The sequence below is a fragment of the Amphibalanus amphitrite genome, unplaced genomic scaffold (assembly GCF_019059575.1).
Source record: "Amphibalanus amphitrite isolate SeventyFive unplaced genomic scaffold, NRLGWU_Aamphi_draft 001763F_arrow, whole genome shotgun sequence".
Lineage (NCBI taxonomy): Eukaryota > Metazoa > Arthropoda > Thecostraca > Balanomorpha > Balanidae > Amphibalanus > Amphibalanus amphitrite.
Genome location: NW_024883256.1, coordinates 60,798 through 81,594, shown reverse-complemented (window position 1 = coordinate 81,594; position 20,797 = coordinate 60,798). Strand labels below are relative to the sequence as shown.

Here is a 20,797-nt window from a genome sequence, read left to right as displayed (position 1 = left end):
CATTCATTGTCTCTTCCTTATTTGTCACCATCAATAGATTGTGGACTCCTCAGAGCATGTCTTGATTATGGAGTTGAAACAGCAGTGAGCAAATCATTTATGATTTTGATACTATGATTAATTTCAGTGAGTTGCACACTTGAACTTGACACCTGCCATTGATAAGTTCATGGCTCTTGCATTCTTCAGTCACATGTAGGACGGCCTCTTAAATATTTAAATACAAAAATAAAAATACTGCTAGAATTAGAAGACTATTAGAATTAGTTTGGCATATCAATTTAATTCTCCACCTCGTGGCGCCGGGCGCTGTTCCAAGAGGCGTTGTTATTTTTCAAGGTTTCAATAAAAAACAAGTCGACAGATACAAAAACTTCGGAAAAGGCGGAAACGTCACAGGTTTTAAGTGCCAATACCAATACATTGTGGCACTTATTTGCACAGATGTCAAAATCAAACACGAATTTATTTGCGATGAAGTAATTGCTGGAGAAACGGTTTTCACGACTCTGATTTTCAAAGAACGCCCATCAAGATGGCTATCTCAACTCAATTCTAATGTTAAGGTGGGACAGTCCCTTTAACGGCATGAGCTTCGGCTGTAAGTGTAGGCGGACAGGACATGCCTAAAGGTACGAATGCGGCACGGCTGCAGATATACGAGTATAACGGCGACACAAATGCAGTTGCATCTGCACGCACGACTGCATATTCGAGCGTACGCATGACTGCAGGTCCGACGCATGGGCGCCTGAAAATAAGGCCCGAACTGATCATACCGAGCCCATAGGGCGGAAACACAGGAGCCGCTCAGAGGCGCAGGCATTGCTGAGGAGGGCAACGGAGTACAGACTGAGACGTGGTCCCAGCCTTTAACGGTGCTCCTTGAAATGAATTAACGATATATTTCAGAAAAAAAATATTTGGTATGTTAAACAAGAAACTCAGTGAGGCAATAATCGAAGCCTCACAGGTTCATTCTTTTATCAATCGGTACTCAAAAGCGCCAACAAAACCTATCATCAGAAACTGTTCTAAAAATATAGGCATAGTCATTCCCGATGTCTATGAATGCGGGTCTAGCGTGCCGCATTCATGCCGCGATAGGATACTCTGTAGTGCCATTAGTCTTCTGGCGGGTAATGTTCGGCGAGTTGATGAAAGCGAATCAATGCCATGCCCATGTCGCGCACTTTGACAAAATGCCAGGGGAGTGCAGTTCACAGAGCTGGGTACTTGGAACAGCAGCAGCAGTACGGCAACAGCAGAAAGCGCCAGTTCATGGCAATTTAGCAGGCTGACATTTACAGTGGTTATATAACTAGCTGCAAGCTTCAGACACGGCAGGCTTAGGCTTCAACACAAGGATTAGAGGAAGTCCTCAAATGACGCATTTACCCCTTTTTGCGGCGTTTACCTACGCAAGCCTTGCACAGTGAACATGAACCGCTGTATAGAATAAAAGATTGACACAGGAAAAGACAAATGACAATTAAATTGGATATTAATTATTCATTGTTTAATTTCCAAAAGCTGCAGCATATACCGCGAACTGTGCTGGTGATATCTCAGAGAAGGTTAGTATTTCACAGGGCCTCCTCTAAGGATTTTTCACTGGGTGGGCAAAATTTTCGCCACTTCCCCGCCCAAGGGCGGATCCAGCCACTTGTTTTGGGGTTCAACCAATTTCAAAACCTGTTACCGGGGGGGGGGGGGGGTGCGGGGATGAGACGAAATAAGCTGTGCCATTATTGGAAATAAGATGATAGTTAACGTTTGTCGTATGTTTTATGGCTAGCGATGCTCGAGCGATTCGTTCCAGATTACATGTACAGCCCTCAGCAGACTGCGTGGTAGGTATTCTTTTTCCGACAAAACTGATTATAATTCAAAAGTCATGTTATCAGTCGGTCGAAGCTCACTGCAAATAGATGCGCCATGCTCCACTCCTTCGATAGGGCCTATTTATCAATAAACAAAGCATACCTACGCCTTGTGTGGCAACAAAATGTTTAAAGGGATTATCAGGGTTTAAAAATTGAAAGGAATCGGCATAAATTTCCAATCAATGAACTCCCCAGACTCTGCCGATTCTAAAGATATGCATAAAATGTAAATCGGTACCAAAATTTGCGAGATATAGCCGTTTCAAAATTGACAAAATTGTACTTACTCACGCAAAACAAGTACTTGGGCGGCCAAGTTGGCCCATCGCTAAAATGTAAACAAAGAGCAGCCTTGGGAAATTTCGCCAAGGCCGCCGCACCGCACTGGCGATTTCCACAAGACTGTTTTGTTTTTGTCTGTTGTTTTTAGGGCCTTGCAACAAGATTTCAGTGCTTGGCATTGGATTTGGATATGAACAAATTGAAGATTTGCTTTTCAATAAGACAGCAAGAGTTATCAACATTGCCAAAATTATTATATGGGTGTGATTTGAATAGCTTGTTTGCTGATCATCAAAATCTTGATGTTAATATCATTTAAATGTCAACAATTTTCAAGGGTAAATTTGAGTGTTTTATTTCAATAAATTGAAATGTAAGTGCATCAGGCACAAGAGCTAAGTTTCAATCTGATTATTTTGTCAAGAGTGGTGAATCTAATGTAATGTCTTGCGAGAAAGCTTACCTAAGTGACTGAAGAAAGCGCTACAGTTTTTCAAAATCAATGTTGATCTGTTTTTTCGAACAACAGGTTGTACAACATGATGTGACATGACCTCTGTGCCCTGTACGTCCCCCCTGCTGCTGCAGCAGAGCCTCGGCTTCAACTATAGTTTGTTATGGGTGGGCTCTCCGTGAACGTCTTGGTGCGTTTCTACATATTGTTGCTGTGAAAGGACTTTACATGAAAAAAATATGTAACTTGTATGTTTTTTATTGTCCTGGTACCTACTTAATGTATATTTTTGTTGTTTATGAGTGATAAATGAATATATTTTGAGGAAAATTGAGTCATTTCAGTTTTAGTTTGTGGAACAGAACAGAAGAAGCTGCTGAGTGTGGATCATGCTTCAATTGAGAGAATCATCCTCAGTTATCTACATATAAGCATGCTTTGTAAGCTCCTTGCATTTTGCCAGCTTCTACTTGCTAATCAAAGTTGTAAGAAGGGTTAGGGAGAACAATTGGTACACATGCCACCATGTGCAATCACCAAACGAATGAACGTGAGGGCCAAGTCCTTCACACAGCATGGATACTTATAGGCAGGGATGCGGAGCCGGAGCCGGAGTCGGAGCCGGAGCCGCCGGAGCCGGCATATTTTGCCCGGAGCCGGAGCCGGAGCCGGAGCCGTGAAACAATATAGCCCGGAGCCGGAGCCGGAGCCGGAGCCGCCAAAAAAGGGGGCGACTCCGGCTCCTTTTTATTTTTTAAAGAGGAAAAAAATAATTGACCTAGTTCGGTTTGACAGTACAAGGCAGTAAAACATATGGTACTTAACTTACGTCATGGGCCATCAAGTGAATGAAAAAAGCCGAATATCCCCAGTATGCAATCAACTTCCTGTCTGCTTCCCCTCCCCCCCCACGTCTACTGCATCCCCAGAACATGAGGACCGGTCATCAGGTGACGGCCATTGTTTTCAAGCCAGTGCAGTGGACTGAGACTCCCAGCACCGTCTCTTCCCCCCCCCCCCCCACCCCCACCCCAATGCAGCCGAGACGGGTGTCAGCTTACGATGGCTCAGTGAACTCCGATTCGCGGCGACTGCTTTTCCAATGCCATCGCTTCCTAGTCCTTTGTTCTGCCAGTTCTCTCCAGTCTCCGAGGTGCGTTCGCGCGGGGACGCGGTGAGCCGGTTATGGCAAAGAGTAACGCGTATAACCAATCCAATTTTTCTTCCACCCGTTTGATTGCATAGGGGATGTACTGAGTCGGAGCCGGAGCCGCCGGAGCCGGAGCCGCCGGAGCCGGAGCCGCCGGAGCCGGAGCCGCCGGAGCCGGACCATTTTACTCGGAGCCGGAGCCGGAGCCGGAGCCGCCATAACATTTCTCCCGGAGCCGGAGCCGGAGCCGGAGCCGATTTTTTTCTCCGGAGCCGGAGCCGGAGCCGGAGCCGTCTGAAATTTCCACGGCTCCGCATCCCTGCTTATAGGTACTGCACTAATGTATAATGTTCATTATGTTCATATTAGCAACTCACCCAGGCAGCCTGCCTTGTGGTATTTCTGAGTTTAAGATTTTGCAAGACTCACACTAATCAGTAATCAATAAGGTAAATTATATTGATATGTATGGATGAACAATGTGCAAAGGGGTCGCACGTGCCTGCTCAGTGCTCAGCCATGGATGCACGTGCCTTCTCAACAATGGTCATGCTTGCAGACATCTCCATGGACGAACAATGTGCAAAGGGGGGGGGGGGCGGGGGGGGCGTGCCTCCGCGGCCGCCTGTTGGCTCAGCCGCTGCTGCTGCTTGGCGCCGCTGCTGAGCGCTGCCGGAGACGCCGCTCGCTGCCGGAGCTGCCGGAACAGTCACCGGAGCTGCCGCCCGCTGCCGGAGCTGCGGGAGCCGGGCCCGCCGCCCATCTGTCAGGACCGCCGACGGCAGCACGCCCGTCTGTCAGGGTCTGTCAGTGCCGGCAGTGGACGCGCGCGGGTGCGGGCCGGGTACGGACTAGTGGTGTCAATCGGAACTTGAATCTTCGGAATTCCGATTTTGTCCAATGTCCAATTCGGAATTCGGTTGGACAATGACAGCAGGCTTTGGACAGCTTTGGACAATAGCTTGCTACACCTCAACATTTTTATAAAGTAATCGTGTTTAACATTGCTTGGCTATTAGAAAGCTCAGCTTTCGATATGATTAACACTTTTGAGCTGGTAACGATACATTAAAAGCAAATTAAATAACGGTGTTGAGTGTAAACTATTGCGTAGATGTCGGACATCTTTGGACAAATGGCTGGCTTGGACATTTTTGGACGGACAGTCGACGTAAGTATTGGACATTGGACGGACATTGGACGAACACTTTCTGAAATTGACACCACTAGTACGGACGCGCGCGGGTGCGCGCCAGGTACGGGTGCGCGCCGGCTATGGACGCGCGCGGGTGCGCGCCGGCTATGGACGCGCGCGCGCTTGCGTGCCGACGATGGGCGCGCGCGCGTATGCCGACCATGGCTGCCGCCCGCTGCCGGAGCTGCGGGAGCCGGGCCCGCCGCCCATCTGTCAGGACCGCCGACGGCAGCACGCCCGTCGGTCAGGGTCTGTCAGTGCCGGCTGTGGACGCGCGCGGGTGCGCGCCGGGTACGGACGCGGCGTTCTCGCCGGGTAAGGACGCGGCGCGCGCGCCGGCTATGGACGCGCGCGCGCTTGCGTGCCGACGATGGGCGCGCGCGCGTGCATGCCGGCCATGGCCGCGCGCGTGCGCCCCAGCCATGGACGCGCGCTAATGCGCGCCGGCGATGGGCACGCACGTGCCTGCTCGGCAATGGATGAGCGACGAGCGTGCCTTCTCGGAAATGAGTATACATGCAGACATCTTCATGGATGGACGCTTTCAATATGTTCAATGTGTTGAGACGGATCTGAGTAAATTGGAGAGAAACTAGGATAGTTTTAGTCCTGCTCAACTGGTTCTGCCAATAAGTACAAACACCACCTTGCTGCCAACTGCTTACCAAATACCGCATCTGTTGTACCCTTGCATGATGCATATGTACATACAGAAACAATTACAGTCTGTTGAAATCTGAAAACATGCACTGCTGAGCACTGTGGATGAATCTGTATGAACCGTGTGGCCCAGCAAAACCTTCTGGACCAGGTTATAATTGACAGTGAATTAGTAATCAATCCTTGCAAAGAGAAAATAGATGATTGTGCCTTAGATGAGCATAATGAAGAAGCGTTCCTAAAGTTGAGTTAGTGGCTTTCCATCATCCATGCCAGATGGCCAAAACACACCATTTCAATACTGTCCCAAAAATATATTTCAAAACACTTATTGCATGGCTATACACACCAGCTTACTCGGTCACCACACTCAAACCAAGGCCACATAAGGGTAGTAGTATAGCAGGCGTCACACTTGTTTTTTTTTTTGCAACCATGAACGAACGAAGAGAGGCGCTGTAGGTTAGGTTGTAGGTAAGGTTAGGTTTGGTTGGGTAAGGTTGGATGACAAAGCAACTCTGGGTATAGCGCTTCTCCTTGGTTGCAAAAAGAAGTGTGACGTGACGCCTGCTTTATGACTACCCATATAAGTAGACTCAAACACAGTCTACTGATACAAACGTCACTGGTCTCAAGTCTGTGCTCAATGCACCAGCTGTATACTACTCACAATACGTAAGGACTCAACGTCAGCCACCAATTTTCTACATCAAATTCACATCAGGTTTTCAAAGTAACAATGTATGTGCCACTTCTGTACTTTGTGCTACAAACACAGAATAAATGATATCAGTCAGCAATGCATTGCTCATTGTCAGCCAGTCTGCAAAGTCAGTCCGCAGGCTTTGCAAGTAAGTGCAAAGTCTGCGGAGATCAGTTGCTTTACACCACACCACCAATATCATGCTGCAATGTGCTCAAAATATGCCCATACACCAACAACAAAGCACAACCATGAAGCACCACTGATAACACTCAAAGCACACAACATGATAATTTATTTATTTTGAGTACCTACAGAAACAGAATGTCTCAAGGCCACTCGTGCTCACTCCGAAATCTGCCAGTGGCTCAGCCTTGAACATTGACATTATTTCATCTGAAATCTATTTTCTTCACTTGATCAAAGTTGATCTGCGTCATACATCTTACAACGGATGTCTCGAATTATTGGTAACGTTCAGCACTTGCAGCATTTGCATTACAAATGATAGGTAACTTTGATTCAACGTTCCATCCAAGCTTCTTCATTGCTGGAGCTATATCACTTTCAAGTTAAATTGCTTGAACTAAGACATTCTTGAATTACACTCGGGATGAGCTTAGTTTGAAAGCACACAACATAATTTTTTAATTATTTTGATAACCCACAGGATATCTAGAAGCTACACGCACTGGCTACAAAGCCCACAAGTCTTGAACATTCAAATATGAATAGGAACAGCTTTGTTTCGCACAGATTTCGCACATGGCGGGATGGCGCCATTCCGTCCAACTCATACAGCCTCAGAAATTACAACAACACACTCAACTTACGGAATATACGTCAAACAAATCTTATTTACGACGACACGAGCCAATGCTAACAACGCTTGCCAGTTGCGCTAGAGATATTGGAGTGGAGACGTCAGAGAAAAAAAGTCTTTAGATTTCTCCCATTTCCCCACGTAACGTTGAACGGCCGTTGCGGCCTTATCTGGTATGCGACGGCCTTATCTGGCATAAAAAATATCTCTAGAAGTCTCTAGCTAGTGTTAAGCCTATGGACTTATAGGGAAATGTATCCGAGTACTTGGTACTGCCTCCTCCAGGTACTGGCTGGCAGACGGATCAACTTTGGAGGCCCACCATTTGGAAATTAGGCAATTTTGAGACGAATGACTTCGGATTGGGGCCTCAGCCACCTTCTTCTACACGTTTCACTGAGTAACTCCGAAATTTCGGAAAAAAACCCTGATAATACCTTTAAGTTCGTTTTGGGGGCAAATATAAACTTTTGGGTTTTGTTGCCAAACTGGATGGAAAATGCATACGATGATAATGCCAATCTAAGCTGCGGAGTCTCGCGCATCTTTCTGTTACGATTTCCGAGTGCCCGATAGCATAGTATTCGCGTTATTCTCGGTTTTGTCGAAAAAAGGATACCTAGCAGTCTGCAGAGGGCTGTACTTACAGCCCTCCGCAAACTGCGTGGTAGGTATTCTTATTTCGACAAAACCGATACCTAATATCTCAAAGGTTATGATTATCAGTCGGTCGGAACACATTGCATATAGATGCGCCATGCTCCACACCTTCGATTAATTCAGTCACTGAACAATGTGTACTCTTACCGTAGCAAAAAAGCAAAAGTTTGTTTTGGGGGGAAATATAAACTTTTGTGTGTTGTTGTCAAACTAGATGGAAAATGATACCAAAATAAGCCCAATCTAAGGTGCGGAGTCTCGCCAGTCTTGCTGTTACGATTTCCGAATGACCGTTAGCGTATTCGCGTTATTCTCGGTTTTGTCGAAAAAAGATACCTACCACGCAGCTTGCAGAGCGTTGTACCTTTATTGTACGTGCCTTTTCACTTACGAGACAATTACTTGATAACTCCAATATCGGCAGGGGCGTGGCCAAGGGGAGGGGCCACGGGGGCAATGGCCCCCTCCCTTGAGCGCAGAAGGCGCCATGGGGGCCTCACAGGCCCCGGGATATTTTTTCCAACACTGGATAAAACGTATTTTACTCGGAAGCAAATTTATATCAATTCAAGTTTCATTTCTGTTTCCCTGGTTATCCGAGGTGCCCCTGATTACCCAATGGGCCCCTGCACTCATCCGAGGACCCCCGGTTTCCTGGGGCCTCTGGTCGCCCAGGGGGCCCCTGGTCGCTTGGGGGAGCTAGTCGCCTGGGGCCCCTGGTCACCTGGGGTCCTGGTCGCCTGGGCCCCTGCCCCCTGGTCGTCTGAAAGAACGTTTGTCACCTGCAGTGGCATAGCCAAGGAGGGGGCCAAAGGGACCATGGCCCCTCCTGGAAGCCAGGGGTCCTTATTCCATAGGGCCCCTGACTGACACAGTGGGCCCTTGGCGACGCAAAGGCCCTGCGGCAGATCCTTTGACACAGCTGAGTAGTTATTCTTTGGCCAAGAGAGACCCAATTTTAGAGCCTTGGGGCCCTATTGAAACCAGGGGGCCAGTTGGATGGGATGGGTCCAACTTGGGTCCAACGGTGTGTAAACAGAATCAATGCGTTCAGACTGTTGGTCTGACCCTATATCGGTTTGAGGGAGCTCGGATCGGATCCACTGTCGATCTGAGGGGCCCTTATCGGTTTGAGGAGGCCCTCAAATGACCTGAACGGGCCCTTAGTTTGTCTGAGAGGGCCCTATGTCGGCCTGACTGGGCCTCTGCAAGTGCAAGGGGCCTTTTGTCGGTCTGAGTGGCCCTAGACGGCTTATATGACCCTCAGACGGCTTACGAGGCTCTCATGGGCTATAGGGGCCTGTGACGGTCTGAAGAACCCTCATCCGACCTACGGGTCCTCAGACCGCCATCAGAACCGGCTGGCGACTCTATGAAGCTATTCGTGGGCCTGTCTAACAGGGGCCCATATACTGCTTACCCCCTCAGTTCTAACATTGTTTGTTAATGAATATTTTTTCCATTTATTTGGGCCCCATCCAAAAAAATATTGGATGCAACCCGATGGCTTTTTGGATTTTGAGGGGGTTATCTTGCGCCCTTGTGCGTTTAGCCCCCTCCTTGAGGAAATCCTGGCTACGCTCCTGAATATCGGGCAACCAGAAAACTTTTTTTGACCTTCAAACAGCATCCAGTTTGCTTAAGACCGGAAAGGTAGTACCGGACGTCCGGCCGGACCTTTATTTTTGCATTTGCTTCTGGGTGGGCAAATCGACGCCACTGGGTGGGCAATTGTGGCGACTGGGTGGGCATTTGCCCACCCAGTGGGTATGTTAGAGGAGGCCCTGGTATTTCAAGTTTTAATCTATATTATGATTTATAAGTCGTCCGTGCGTTCTCCATCCATCCATCCGTGTGTCATGTCTTATGTGTCTTATTGCGCCTGAAAGGCGCCGCGTATCGGCGTGAAATTTGGCATGCCGAATCTGTGGGCGTGGGCGGTCTTTGTATTAAAATTTGGGCGTGATCGGGCCAGGGGTGCGCCGTCGGCACGTGCAAAAGGGTGCTCCCATAGGCTTAACACGTGGCGGGCGAAAACCGCCAACGGGCGAAAATCGGGCCTGCAGCGCTCCTTTCCCGAGCTTATATCTCGGTAACCGTAAGTCGCAGCGACATGCGGTTTTCACTGATGAATACAGAAGAGATGGGCCTATCGTATGCAAGAAGTATTTTTCTTAGGTATGTACCACGTGCAAAGAAATAGCCTCTAATCTCGAGAAAACGGGCATTTTTTACACATTTCAGGAAAAACGTTGGCATTTGAAAACGATGCATTGGAATGACACGGGATGCATTTCACGGACTACAAGAGGATCTGAACTGTTCAGAAAAGATATATTTTTGCCCATTCACTAGCACATTTTTATAATTAAACGCTTACAAATTGCGAGTTTTACGTGAAACAGGCACGCTCACCTTTACAGCATCATAATATATTGATAACGTAGACGTATGGCTATAAGTCCTTAATATATTGAAAGAGCACTCTTTTCTGATCAATATCCACCCAAAATACTTTCAAAAAGTCATCAAGGGCTCTAAGAAACAGAGCAATGATTATACCGTTTTCGACGCATTTTTACCGGTTGAGCGGCGGCCGGGCTTGAACGCGGCAGCCGCGCGGTAATATTACCGTGTGCTTTATATTTGTCTAATACTCGCGGTATCCTCGCTGACAGCGCGGCCGAGTGGTTAAGATACCAGTCCGATAATCCGAGGGCGAATGGTTCGAGGCCGGTCGGCTACAAAGTTTTTCGCCCGTATTCGTCCCTAGGTAGCATTTGGCCGGTGCAGCCGGCAACCGCCGAGAGGGCTGCGAATGTTACATTTTAACGACCTGGCGTACCGTTAGGGATCGACTCAGCAACAGATCATTCTTAGTCTCAGTTCAATATACCGATCCTCACGGATATATGCGTATTGCGTTACCCGGAATATCACAATGCGTTATCGCGCAAAGCTGGCCATCTAGAGTACCTATAAGTAGTGTATGGGCAGAGTAGGTATGGGCAGGGTAGGGTACAGGCTAGGGTATGGTTAGGTGAGGGGTAGGATAGGGTAGAAGTTGGGAAACTTTTGGATCTGTAGTGCTCCTCGAAAAGCCATACCTACCTACCATGCAATTAAATGAAGTAACTACAAAACTCAACCCTACTTACTTATATAAACATACCAGTTTTGACAACCAAACTTTTCACATATAACTTAGATCTATACAGTTATCGCGCAAACATGGCCATCTAGTCTATATTATGATTTATAAGTCGTCCGTGCGTTCTCCATCCATCCATCCGTGTGTCAGGCCTTATGTGTCTTATTGCGCCTGAAAGGCGCCGCGTATCGGCGTGAAATTTGGCATGCCGAATCTGTGGGCGTGGGCGGCCTTTGTATTAAAATTTGGGCGTGATCGGGCCAGGGGTGCGCCGTCAGCGCGTGAATCTCTCCCGCATGACGGGCCGCGGCTGGCGCCGAGCGGAGAGCACGTGCTCTAGGCTCATTTTCTTCGCTGCCAAAACTGAACGAAAAGCAGCAGAGCCGGCAGGTCATTGAACTTTGACAACGAACACCGGCGCAGGGCACCGCTCGCCAAGGGGATTCGCCAGTAAATAAAGCAAATTTATTCTTGCAACAACTCAGCCACTACTGGGCCGATTGTGCTGAAAGTTGAACTGTGGGTGGGCAGGGCACTCACCAGGCGATGCATGGTCATGTGATACAGGTGCGGTGGACAGACTGAACGTGCGCACGTGAGGGGTCGGTCCTATATCTAAGGAACGGCGGGGCCAATTGCGCTCAAATTTGGTACACAGCTTCAATCGAGTATGAGTAGGGTATGAGTAGGGTAGGGTAGAGTATGTGGAGGGTATGAGCAGTGTATGGGCAGAGTAGGGTATGGGCAGGGTAGGGTATGGGCAGGGTGGGGTATGGGCAGGGTAGAATATGGGTAGGGACCCAAATAATACAAATAAACTATTTTTAACCCAGCATAATGCATCCGTAAAACCAATTTAATCAAAACGTACAGTTATAGCGCAAAACATGCCGTCTAGTCTATATTATGATTTATAAGTCGTCCGTGCGTTCTCCATCCATCCGTGTGTCATGTCTTATGTGTCTTATTGCGCCTGAAAGGCGCCGCGTAGCGACGTGAAATTTGGCATGCCCGATCTGTGGGCGTGGGCGGCCTTGGTATTAAAATTTGGGGCTGATTGGTCCAGGGGTGCGCCGTCAGCGCGTGAATCTCTCTCGCATGACGGGCCGCGGCTGGCGCCGAGCGGAGAGCACGTGCTCTTGGCTCATTTTCTTCGCTGCCAAAACTGAACGAAAAGCAGCAGAGCCGGCAGGTCATTGAACTTTGACAACGAACACCGGCGCAGGGCACCGCTCGCTAAGGGGATTCGCCAGTAAATAAAGTAAATTTATTCTTGCAACAACTCAGCCACTACTGGGCCGATTGTGCTGAAAATTGAACTGTGGGTGGGCAGGGCACTCACCAGGCGATGCATGGTCATGTGATACAGGTGCGGTGGACCGACTGAACGTGCGCACGTGAGGGGTCGGCCCTATATCTAAGGAACGGCTGGGCCAATTGCGCTCAAATTTGGTACACAGCTTCAATCGAGTATGAGTAGGGTATGAGTAGGGTAGGGTAGAGTATGTGGAGGATATGAGCAGTGTATGGGCAGAGTAGGGTATGGGCAGGGTGGGGTATGGGCAGGGTAGGGTATGGGTAGGGATCCAAATAATACAAATCAACGATTTTTAACCCAGCATAATGCATCCGTAAAACCAATTTAATCAAAACGTACAGTTATAGCGCAAAACATGCCGTCTAGTCTTACTTAATAAATTTCAAGTTGTCTCTGCGTCTGTCAGCCTCATGTGTCTTCTTGCGCCGGAACGGCGCCGCGTATCGACATGAAATTTAGTGGGCACAAACTTTGGGTGGGGCGGACCATCGTATCAAAAGATGGGCGCAATCGGACCAGGGGTGCGGCGTCAGCGCGTGCATCTCTGCCCTAGGCTGGGCGCGGCCGGCGCTGAGCAGAGAGCACGCGCTTTAGGCTCAGTTGTTCGCTTAAAAAACTGAGTGAAAAGCATCAGAGCCGGGAGGTCGTTGACCTTTGACAACGAAGGCCGACACAAGGCACCGCTCGCCAAGAGGATTCGCCAGTAAATATACAATTAATTTGTTTGTTTTTTTCAATATCTCAGCCGTTTCTGAGCCGATTTAGCTGAAACTTGGACTGTCGGTGGTAGTGTAGTGCAGTGTAGGGTAGGGTAGGGTAGTGTAAGGGTAGGGTAGGGTAGGGTAGTGTAAGGGTAGGGTAGGGTAGGGTAGTGTAAGGGTAGGGTAGGGTAGGGTAGGGTAGGGTAGGGTAGGGTAGGGGTAGGGGTAGGGTAGGGTAGGGTAGGGTAGGGTAGTGTAAGGGTAGGGTAGGGTAGGATATGGTAGGGTAGGGTAGGGTAGGGTAGGGTAGGGTAGGGTAGGGACTAGGGGTAGGGTTGGGTAGGGCAGGGTAGGGTAGGGTAGGTTAGGGTAGTGTAGGGGTAGGGGTAGGGTATGGTAGGGTAGGTTAGGGTAGTGTAGGGTAGGGGTAGGGTAGGGTAGGGTAGGGTAGGGGTAAGGGAGGGTAGGGTAGGGTAGGGTAGTGTAGGTGTAGGGGTAGGGGTAGGGTTGGGTAGGGTAGGGTAAGGTAGGGAAGGGTAGGTTAGGGTATGGTAGGGTAGGGTAGTGTAGGAGTAGGGGTAGATGTAGGTACCGTTTCTGATTGGCTGAGTGATTCCATTTCAAATATCATCTTCACGAGGGTAAACAAGATCCACGCATGAAACGACTATCTGTACACGAGTCACGATACCCAGAAGGAAAGAGTTTTCGTGATGTTCTGGATCGCGAGAGTAATATTGATATTTACATGGTAATAATACTCTTCGCTGGCGAATAAGTTCATATTAACCACGTACCGTTACTATGCACATAATGGTAGCAAAGAGTTACCCTACAATAAAATGTCCACAGAGGCTCTATAGGCGATGAACAACACGCAAGCACAATCACCAACGGCCACGCCGCGCGGCACCGACACTGCTCACATCCGCTCTCGGAGACCAACGGCCGAAAACTGACAGATGCGCGCGGCCTTCAAACCGCAAACGGCCGATCTCGTTGTCTCTGCGTCTGTCAGCCTTATGTGTCTTCTTGCGCCGGAACGGCGCCGCGTATCGACGTGAAATTTATTGGGCAAAAACTTTGGGTGGGGCGGACCATCGTATCAAAAGATGGGCGCAATCGGACCACGGGTGCGGCGTCAGCGCGTGCATCTCTGCCCCAGGCTGGCCGAGGCCGGCGCCGAGCAGAGAGCACGTGCTTTAGACTCAGTTGTTCGCTTAAAAAACTGAGTGAAAACGATAAAAGCCAGCTCGGGAAGTCAACTCTGTGGATTTAAAGAATACAGGTTTTCAATTAGGATCAGGTATAGGCGCAGGTACAGGTATTTGGTACAGGTTTTATCGGTAAATGAAATAAATTTATTATCAAGCGAGCGAAGCGAGCAAAGTGCGAGCGAAGCGAGCAAACTTTCGGATCTGCAGCGCTCCTCGAAAAGCGCATATACCTACATGCCTACCATACAGCTAAATGAAGTAAGTAAACAAACTTCCCTACTGGCATAAACATACAAGTTTTAACAACCAAACTAATAATCCCCTTAAACATATCTCTCGAATCTATACAGTTATAGCGTAAACCTGTATTCTAGGCCGGCCGGCCGTGGTCACGTTTTTGCGAGGCTTATATCTCAGCAACCACTTGACCGATTTACATGCGGTAATTTTTGCAGGGTAGCTTCATTCTTTCTACCAAGTATTGGACTATTCCCGATGTACGTGGGTGACCACTTATGCACGTGCCACGTGCAAAACGAAGAGGTGTTGGCTTTGCAACAATTGCAATATCTCGGTAACTACTTGGCCGATTGCGCTGAAAGTTGGCATGTAGTCTTACTTAATAATGTGTCTCAATGCTTCTAAATCCTCTGCCGCTCATTCTTCGTCACTATATCCACCGTAATCTGTGTTTTCATTTAAGAGTAGCGAACCAACTTTCAACACGGCATTGCCGTACAGTATGCACTCAGGCGGCTATAACCGCCTGAAGCGACATTGCGGTACAGTATGCAATCAGGCGTTTGATGGCTCTGCCATCTAGCGCGAAACAGGAAAGGTGGGGTGGCCACGCAATGGATAGTAGCCGGTTCACGACGGCCATCTGGTACAAATTTGGTGCAGGTTTTGTGCGATTAGGTTCAGTGTGTTTCTTAGTAGTTTCATAGTATCAGACATTATTATCGATCAACCCTATTACTGGTGGGGGGGGGGGGGCATCGGCCCCCACCTGTAGTATTTTTGCTGTCGATGGAAAATCGCCTTAGGGGTTCGAAATTTGGCGACTTTTCCTTAGCTAGAGACGTATCCAGGATCAGTTTCTCGGGGGTAAATCTGGTCACACTTAAAACAAAAATAATTTCAAAACAAACGTGTCCATCTGTATGTGTGCATATGTCCTAGAGACAGTATTGCGGTACAGTGTGCATTCAGGCGGTGATACGGCAGACGCGGCACTGCGGCACAGCGTCCATTCAGGCGCTTGACGCTCCTGCCATCTAGCGAATAAAAAGGAATGTTTGGGCGGCTATGCGAGCCGCACTTATTGGGTAGGTATGCGCACGCGATTACCTACCTGGCAATCTTCAAGAGAACAACCTTTCAACATTTAAAGCATTAATTATGTCCATGATTTTGAACAAACGAATGTGATAGAATACAATTAGAAGAGTTTACAGTACTCATGTTAAGAACGTAGGTGTGTTATGTTACGACTTACTGGTGGTTATAGGAATGCACTAGAGTAAGGTGGGAATAGAGCCTATGAGTAGGGTATGGGTAGGGTATAGGTAGGGTATAGGTACTAGGTAGGGTAGGAAATGTACATGGGTAAAATAGCGTTTTTGCGGCGTTCCCGATTGGCGGCGGGCGGGCGGGCGGGCGATGCGGGCGATTTTCATTTCTTTTGTGGCGTTTGCGGTTGGCGGCGGGCGGGCGGGCGCACGGTGCGGGCGGTTTTCATTTTTTTTCGAGGCATTTGCGGTTGGCGGCGGTCGGGCGGGCGGTTTTCATTTTTTTTTTTCGAGGCGTTTGCGGTTGGCGGCGGTCGGGCGGGCGGTTTTCATTTTTCGCGGCGTTTGTGGTTGGCGGCGGGCGGGCGGGCGATGCGGGCGGTTTTTATTTTTGCGGCCTTTGTGGTTGGTTACGGGCGGGCGTACGATGCGGGCGGTTTTTTGCGGCGTTTGTGGTTGGCGGCGGGCGGGCGTGCGATGCGGGCGGTTTTTGCTTTTTTGCGGCGTTCCCGATTGGCGGCGGGTGGGCGTGTGATGCGGGCGATTTTCATTTTTTTGTGGCGCTTGCGGCAGGCGGCTGGCGGGCGGGCGATGCGGGCGATTTTCACTTTTTGTGGCGTCTGCGCCCTGCGGTTGGCGGCGGGCGGGCGGGCGCACGATGCGGGCGGTTTTCATTTTTTCGAGGCGTTTGCGGTTGGCGGCGGTCGGGCGGGCGGTTTTCATTTTTGCGGCGTTTGTGGTTGGCGGCGGGCGGGCGTGCGATGCGGGCGGTTTTTATTTTTTGCGGCGTTTGTGGTTGGCGGCGGGCGGGCGTGCGATGCGGGCGGTTTTTATTTTTTGCGGCGTTTGCGGTTGGCGGCGGGCGGACGCGCGATGCGGGCGGTTTTTATTTTTTGCGGCGTTTGCGGTGTTGTTTGCGGTTGGAGGCGGTCGTTTTTTATTTTTGCGGCGTTTGCGGTTGGCGGCGGGCGGTCGTTTTTTTTTAATGATTCCGTGTCCAAACTTTGGGATCCGTAGTGCTCCTCGAAAAGCCATCCCTACCTACTATACAATTAAGAGAAGTAACTACCAAACACCACCCTACTTATATAAACATACAAGTTTTGACAACCCAACTAATGGCCCCATCAACAGTATCTATCCAAACGTACAGTTATCGCGTAAACCTGTATTCTAGTCTATATTATGATTTATAAGTTGTCCGTGCGTGCGTGCGTGCGTGCGTCATGCCTTATGTGTCTTATTGCGCCTGAAAGGCGCCGCGTATCGACGTGAAATTTGGCATGCCGAATCTGTGGGCGTGGGCGGCCTTTGTATTAAAATTTGGGGGTGATCAGCCCAGGGGTGCGCCGTCGGCACGTGCAAAAGGGTGCTCCCATAGGCTTAACACGTGGCCGGCGAAAACCGCCAACGGGCGAAAATCGGGCCTGCAGCGCTCCTTTCCCGAGCTTATATCTCGGCAACCGTAAGTCGCAGCCACATGCGGTTTTCACTGATGGATACAGAAGAGATGGGTCTATCGTATGCAATAAGTTTTGTTCTTAGGTATGTACCACGTACAAAGAAATAGCCTCTAATCTCGAGAAAACGGGCATTTTTTACACATTTCAGGAAAAACGTTGGCATTTGAAAACGATGCATTGGAATGACACGGGATGCATTTCGCGGACTACAAGAGGATCTGAACTGTTCAGAAAATATACATTTTTGCCCATTCACTCGCACATCTTCATAATTAAACGCTTACAAATTGAGGGTTTGACGCGTTACGTTCATGCTCACCTTTGCACCGTCATAATGTATTGATAACGTCGACTTATGGCTATAAATCTACCCCAGATCGAAAGAACACTCTTTTCTGATCAATATCCACCCAAAATATTTTCAAAAAGTCATCAAGGGCTCTAAGAAACAGAGCAATGATCATACCGTTTTCGACGCATTTTTACCGGTTGAGCGGCGGCCGGGTTTGAACGCGGCCAGCGGCGCGGTAATGTTACCGTGTGGTTTATATTTGTCTAATACTCGCCGTTTTTCCGCTGACAGCGCGGCCGAGTGGTTAAGATGCCAGTTTCATAATCCGAAGGCGGATGGTTCGCGGCTGGTCAGCTACGAAGTTTTTCGCCCGAATTCGTTCCTAGGTAGCATTCGGCCAGCCGGCAACCGCCGAGAGGGATGCGAATGTTACATTTTAACGAGCTGGCGTACCGTTAGGGATCGACTCAGCAACAAAGCATTCTTACTCTCAGATCAATATACCGAAAGCTGGCCATCTAGGGTATGAGTACTAAATAGTGTATGGGCAGAGTAGGTATGGGCAGGGAGGGTATGGTTAGGTGACTGGTAGGATAGGGTAGTAGTTGGGTATGGGCCGGGTAGGGTATGGGCAGGGTAGGGTAATGGCAGTGTTAGAGTATGGGCAGGGCAGGGTATGGGCAGGGCAGAGTATGGTTAGGTGATGGGCAGGATAGGATAGAAGTTGGGTATGGGCAGGATAGGGTATGGGCAGGTAGGGTATGGACAGGGTAGGGTATGGGTAAGGACCCAAATAATACCAATAAAACGATTTTTAACCCAGCATAATGCATCCGTAAAACCAATTTAATCAAAACATAAAGTTATAGCGCAAAACATGCCATCTAGTCTATATTATGAATTATAAGATGTCTGTACGTCCATCCATGTGTCATGACTTATGTGTCTTAATGCGCCGGAACGGCGCCGCGTATCGACGTGAAATTTGGCATGCCGAATCTGTGGGCGTGGGCGGTCTTTGTATTAAAATTTGGGCGTGATCGGGCCAGGGGTGCGCCGTCGGCACGTGCAAAAGGGTGCTCCCATAGGCTTAACACGTGGCGGGCGAAAACCGCCAACGGGCGAAAATCGGGCCTGCAGCGCTCCTTTCCCGAGCTTATATCTCGGTAACCGTAAGTCGCAGCGACATGCGGTTTTCACTGATGAATACAGAAGAGATGGGCCTATCGTATGCAAGAAGTATTTTTCTTAGGTATGCACCACGTGCAAAGAAATAGCCTCTAATCTCGAGAAAACGGGCATTTTTTACACATTTCAGGAAAAACGTTGGCATTTGAAAACGATGCATTGGAATGACACGGGATGCATTTCACGGACTACAAGAGGATCTGAACTGTTCAGAAAAGATATATTTTTGCCCATTCACTAGCACATTTTTATAATTAAACGCTTACAAATTGCGAGTTTTACGTGAAACAGGCACGCTCACCTTTACAGCATCATAATATATTGATAACGTAGACGTATGGCTATAAGTCCTTAATATATTGAAAGAGCACTCTTTTCTGATCAATATCCACCCAAAATACTTTCAAAAAGTCATCAAGGGCTCTAAGAAACAGAGCAATGATTATACCGTTTTCGACGCATTTTTACCGGTTGAGCGGCGGCCGGGCTTGAACGCGGCAGCCGCGCGGTAATATTACCGTGTGCTTTATATTTGTCTAATACTCGCGGTATCCTCGCTGACAGCGCGGCCGAGTGGTTAAGATACCAGTCCGATAATCCGAGGGCGAATGGTTCGAGGCCGGTCGGCTACAAAGTTTTTCGCCCGTATTCGTCCCTAGGTAGCATTTGGCCGGTGCAGCCGGCAACCGCCGAGAGGGCTGCGAATGTTACATTTTAACGACCTGGCGTACCGTTAGGGATCGACTCAGCAACAGATCATTCTTAGTCTCAGTTCAATATACCGATCCTCACGGATATATGCGTATTGCGTTACCCGGAATATCACAATGCGTTATCGCGCAAAGCTGGCCATCTAGAGTACCTATAAGTAGTGTATGGGCAGAGTAGGTATGGGCAGGGTAGGGTACAGGCTAGGGTATGGTTAGGTGAGGGGTAGGATAGGGTAGAAGTTGGGAAACTTTTGGATCTGTAGTGCTCCTCGAAAAGCCATACCTACCTACCATGCAATTAAATGAAGTAACTACAAAACTCAACCCTACTTACTTATATAAACATACCAGTTTTGACAACCAAACTTTTCACATATAACTTAGATCTATACAGTTATCGCGCAAACATGGCCATCTAGTCTATATTATGATTTATAAGTCGTCCGTGCGTTCTCCATCCATCCGTGTGTCATGTCTTATGTGTCTTATTGCGCCTGAAAGGCGCCGCGTAGCGACGTGAAATTTGGCATGCCCGATCTGTGGGCGTGGGCGGCCTTGGTATTAAAATTTGGGGCTGATTGGTCCAGGGGTGCGCCGTCAGCGCGTGAATCTCTCTCGCATGACGGGCCGCGGCTGGCGCCGAGCGGAGAGCACGTGCTCTTGGCTCATTTTCTTCGCTGCCAAAACTGAACGAAAAGCAGCAGAGCCGGCAGGTCATTGAACTTTGACAACGAACACCGGCGCAGGGCACCGCTCGCTAAGGGGATTCGCCAGTAAATAAAGTAAATTTATTCTTGCAACAACTCAGCCACTACTGGGCCGATTGTGCTGAAAATTGAACTGTGGGTGGGCAGGGCACTCACCAGGCGATGCATGGTCATGTGATACAGGTGCGGTGGACCGACTGAACGTGCGCACGTGAGGGGTCGGCCCTATATCTAAGGAACGGCTGGGCCAATTGCGCTCAAATTTGGTACACAGCTTCAATCGAGTATGAGTAGGGTATGAGTAGGGTAGGGTAGAGTATGTGGAGGATATGAGCAGTGTATGGGCAGAGTAGGGTATGGGCAGGGTGGGGTATGGGCAGGGTAGGGTATGGGTAGGGATCCAAATAATACAAATCAACGATTTTTAACCCAGCATAATGCATCCGTAAAACCAATTTAATCAAAACGTACAGTTATAGCGCAAAACATGCCGTCTAGTCTATCTATATTATGATTTATAAGTTGTCCGTGCGTGCGTGCGTGCGTGCGTCATGCCTTATGTGTCTTATTGCGCCTGAAAGGCGCCGCGTATCGACGTGAAATTTGGCATGCCGAATCTGTGGGCGTGGGCGGCCTTTGTATTAAAATTTGGGGGTGATCGGCCCAGGGGTGCGCCGTCGGCACGTGCAAAAGGGTGCTCCCATAGGCTTAACACGTGGCCGGCGA

The 20,797-nt window shown here is 48.9% G+C and overlaps 1 protein-coding gene across 3 annotated transcripts in view; it reads right to left on the bottom strand.

The window, feature by feature from the left end:
• LOC122375039 (circadian locomoter output cycles protein kaput-like) overlaps positions 1 to 20,797 on the bottom strand; it is an 81,213-nt gene that overhangs the window by 8,343 nt on the left and 52,073 nt on the right. The gene's annotated exons all lie outside the window — the stretch shown is intronic.